The sequence below is a fragment of the Aplysia californica genome, unplaced genomic scaffold, assembly GCF_000002075.1.
Source record: "Aplysia californica isolate F4 #8 unplaced genomic scaffold, AplCal3.0 scaffold00038, whole genome shotgun sequence".
NCBI classification, from domain to species: domain Eukaryota; kingdom Metazoa; phylum Mollusca; class Gastropoda; order Aplysiida; family Aplysiidae; genus Aplysia; species Aplysia californica.
The window spans coordinates 602,124-606,977 of NW_004797308.1; positions in this window are offsets into that span (position 1 = coordinate 602,124).

Genomic DNA, 4,854 nt, shown 5'->3' on the forward strand with positions numbered 1-4,854 from the left:
TATATGTATATATATATGTCTATTTCTGTACCTATCTCTCTCTATCTATCTATCTATCTATCACATTTGGCACCAGTAAGAAACAGTGCATACCAGGATGGGTCTTTTCAAGACAGGTACAATTTCTTGGAAGTCAAAACTGATAACCGATTACGAAACTGATCACTTCTCGAAGATGACTTTTCTTTTTCATGAAATTACCAAAGACGTACTTGATTGAGCGAGCAGACGGTCTCCCATTGTTACATTGTATTGTAATAAAACTTCGATGTTAGAATGCTGTGTCATTCTGTCATTGTTCATTTCTATAATCGACAAAAGATTAATTTTCTATCTCTAGATTTGGATCATGTTAAAATGAGACAATGACTGCCTGCAATAAAATTGTTTTTTAGGAAAAATAGCAACTAAAGAGAAAAAGTCGTGTGAAAAAAAATTAAGTGATTCGCGAAATGTATATGTAAAATACAACAATAATCACATTATAAAAATATGGCTCTAAGCAAGACTCTATTAAATTTACGGGAAACCTTAGTTCCTTTCAAAATTGTGAAATATTGTAAACGAGTTTGGTTTGTGGTTGCTGATATTTTTTGGATTGGGGGGGGGTCCTTTTTTCGCGCGCTACTGGGTTGCTGTTCTTTTCTCGCGGTTTTTTTACCATTTCGTTCTTTGCGAACGTCTTGAATTCGCGATTTGAGTCACCTCGAGTCATGTACATTGTATTCTGATGCAGTATCACCACCTTAAATCGAGAACGACTTTAATTCGTAGTTTTCTTTAAAAATCCTCCCTCCAAAAATTGCGAACAGAACGCATGTAAAAAAAGACGGGGGGGGGGGGGTGCTACACCCCGAAAGTCCCGATTCGGCACAAAATTATGAAATTTGAGCTGTAGGCATTTTTAGCTTCCTCAGCCTACCCGACATGTATTCCATCGCATAAGAACACCTAAAGACCTTATTTTCCCCACATACCGGGCATGTTTGTCACCATCATTTCCTCATAAAGTCAATATTTTATATTTCTTTATCGGCCGTTTTCTCAAAACGCAATTTTTCTCTATACCTTTTTAAAATAACTCCACCATTTTTCACCCAATCTTCATGAAATTTTCACAGAATGAAGAAAAGATGTAATGCTAAAAATTTGTCTAATGAATTTTTGATATATTATATAGATTTTTGTTTGTGGTGTCCGCAGTGGATTTTTACGGATTTTTCGCAAACTTGAATACAACCTCAGGAAAAAAATTCATTAAAATTTTCTTATTCGTTTAGAGAAAAAAAACCCACAAATTTTTAGATCTAATGTTTGCTAACATGCAGGCAAAAAAAAAATCAATTTCCACGAAAAATAAGCGCGATATTCATTACTTAAATCATGTCAACATAATCCAATATGGCCACCGTATCCATGGAAACAAAACTTTTTTTTCAAATTTGATTGCTGCTCCTTACTATGCTTGTTATATGTGCGAAATTTGGCAAAATTCGGTCAACTAATAAGCGAGATAGCCGTCAGATATAGCGCCCCCCCCCCTCCCCCTAAAGTTTTAATTTCATATTCGTAATCAGCGCCTCAAAATTAGCAAAGTCAACGCGCAAACCACCTGGTTTAAATGCATTTACCAATTTTACCAATTTTCCGTTAAAAACCCATTCATTTCTTATTCCCGCCTTGGACTCATTGGCCTCGACAATTTATAACCATGCACCGAGGACACAGCCTTGGAACACAGTGTTTGGAATAAGACGGTCAGTAGGCCAACAGACTAGATGTGTGTGGTCGGAACTGGTTGATACAAAAGACGGAAACGACCCGACCGATTTTCTTCCTCCCGGAAAAAGATCGGGCCGTGTCCGTCTCAGTGGACACGTAGGGTTACTCTGCTCACCCCTCTAGCCTCAACAGCACAGAGTCTGCTTCGACTATCAAGACACCCCGGAAATAGCAGTTCACAAGAGAGTGACAAACATACAAAACAAGTAGAGGGAAGATGTCGATACATGTAGTAAGGATGGGGAAAGAAGAAGCAGCAGTTCCCCCTATGTTGTTCCGGCACAGTATCAGCATGACATTGATATATCAGCCCATTTACAACTCTACTGTGCATAAGAACATGTTAATATCCCTCCTTTGGGAATGGCCTAAAAACAACTTCAGTCAGTAGCACTGCCCTGGTTGTGTGTGTGTGTGTGTGGGGGGGGGGGGGGGGGGCGTTAGTCAAGTCAGTGCAGTTAGTTATGTAAGGGTTAGAACGACTGTCGTCCGAGGGAACGCCCGGTAACTTTGATTAAACTATTCTGAAGACTAATCAAAGACACTCCTCTACTTCATATTATTATAGCCTCATATTTTCTCTGAAATGTCCAAATGAAGCCCCCCCCCCCCCCCCCCCTTAAAAAAACCACCCAATTCTTATATATATATATATATATATATATATATATATATATATATATATATATATCGGTTAATGCAGGCCTACATTACAGGTAGGCTTATATCACTTTCTAGAATTTTAGGAGTTTATTTGTTCACGTGATTTTTGTTTATTTGTTTACTTGTTTGATTTGTTTTGTTCTGTTTTGTTCTGTTTTGTCGTTTGTTGTTGTTGTTGTTGTTGGTGGTGGTGTTGTTGTTGTTGTTGTTGTTGTTGTTGTTGTTGTTGTTGTTGTTGTTTGGTTATGCGTCCTAGGACAGTGGCTTACAACAGTGTACTTGTATTATTGTTAAATCTCAGTTTTACTTTATCGTTTTAGCCTAAGATTTTTTTAGCGCTGAACAGCGGGCAAGCAGCAGTTCACCATTTTTAAGATGAAAAAAAAGTCGACACAATGAAAATCCAGTTCTTATGCCGATCAGAAGAATTGCTCTCGATTAGATTCCCAGCAACCCTATGAAATAAGCATATTATTGTACTTTGGGTTCCCGTGTCGGGGAGAATATTTTTAAGGGATTGGTATCTCGGGTTTTTTTTTGCCAGGACATTGTATCTCTCTCACTCTCAGCCCGGGTTGGCCCTGACAGGCTGGGTCAAAACCAATCTCCTAAATGACCCCAGTTAAGTCGATGGAGGCGTAAAACACCTAATTTAAGAAATAAAAACGTTTCTGTGTGCTTTTTCAGTTGAGAGCAGTTTTTCAGATTGAGAACTGTGAAATGGTGGTGGGAAATGGGGTACGACTTTACTTCAGAGGAACAAATCTTTTTTTTTTGGGGGGGGGGGGGTATTTGAGCTCAGATGAGATGTCATGTTCTTTCATTGAAAATATAGTCATCAAACAAGGGGCTCTCGTGGTGTGGTCAGGAGGTTACGGTGTTTGCCTCTTATTCTTTAGGTCTCGCGTTCGAAACCTGGACAGCGACAGAAAATTTTCTTCTCCCAAAATTTTCTCCTTTCACCTCCTTTCCCTCTCTCACTCTAACCATGTTCTGTAGTCTGCTTTCATCACTACTTCCTTCCCCATCTTACCTTCTCCTTAGCCCCTTCTTCTGGGCTCCTGACTCTTTCTGTAACCATTTACCCGCTATTCCTTGACTCCTTCTTGCTTCTGTCTTTCAGCCACACTTCTGATCTTATGGTAGGAAAAGATCTAACGCCTAGCTTTCTCGGATAAGGGCAAAAAATGTCGGCGGTCACGTGTGCAAGTTTGAACCGTGGATAAGAGTAGGCTTCGGCCACCACCCGGTCAAAATTCAAAATTCCTACCAAACTGAAAATGTTTAATGTGTTCCAACCGCTCATATTATGATCTTACGCAGTTGCAAGAGCCGATCAACCAAAGCTTATAAAGAAAAGATGTTAGCTAATAAATGAATGATACGTTGGATGATGTAGGAAGGATTGCCTTCAGGCTGAAAAGATTAATAATTTCTAGTTTTCCTCTAGATCTCGAGTTCCGCGATGAAGACACATGTGCCTCGGTAAGCTGCCTCGTTTGATTCAAGGAAAGAGGATAAGGTTATGCTGCCCCCTCTGATAAGCTCAGAGACTTTGGGCCCAAGGGGAAGAGTGGGGGAAGGTTAACATCCTGGTCTGAGGCATCAAATTAATAGGGGTTCGGGAGTTCAGGCCGGGCACTAAATGAAAATGACAACCAGAGAAGGTGAGATTAGCCAAATACTGTAAAGTGCAATACAATTTACCTCAGAATAACCGGTACGTTGGAATCTTTAGAAATTATTCTTAGTTGCGTTTTTCAGAGCACAGTGGATCCGTTAGCAACTGAAGTGATTGTTTTTAACTAGAAGATAGTTGTCGTGGCGAGATGGGAAGAGTGGGGTCCCGTTAGAGCATTTATTTTCTCCCAGTTAGAATTCAGCATAGATTCCCCCATCCTCTACTTCATTATTTCAGTGTACATGCGCAAAGAAAATCTATAACCGCAGTGAGTGTGAGGAAATGATTCATTACATACTCTTGTTAAGTTGTATCACACATCTCTCCAAGTGAGGGGTGAAGGGAAGGGGGGGGGGCTTTGTTTTTTAATGGGGTTTTTTTTCATAAGCAAGGCGTGGGGAAAATACAATGTCCCTGCTGAGTCATTTCCCTGCATCTTTTTGTTGTTGTTGTTGTTGTTGTTTTTATTTTTGGTTGTTGTTGGGGTTTTTTTGGTAAGCGTTTTACGGCGCTCGCAACTGAATAAGGTCATATGAGCGCGCGGAACAGATTAAACATTTTTCAGTTGGTAGAAATTTTGAATTTTGCCAGGTGGTGGCCGAAGCCTACTCTTATGGATTTTAGACCCCCAAGGGATCTTTAAAGTGCGCAACTTGCACACGGGCCCTCCGAGATGTTTCGCCCTTGTCCAAGAAGGCTAGGTGTAGATCTTTCCTACCAGAAGATCA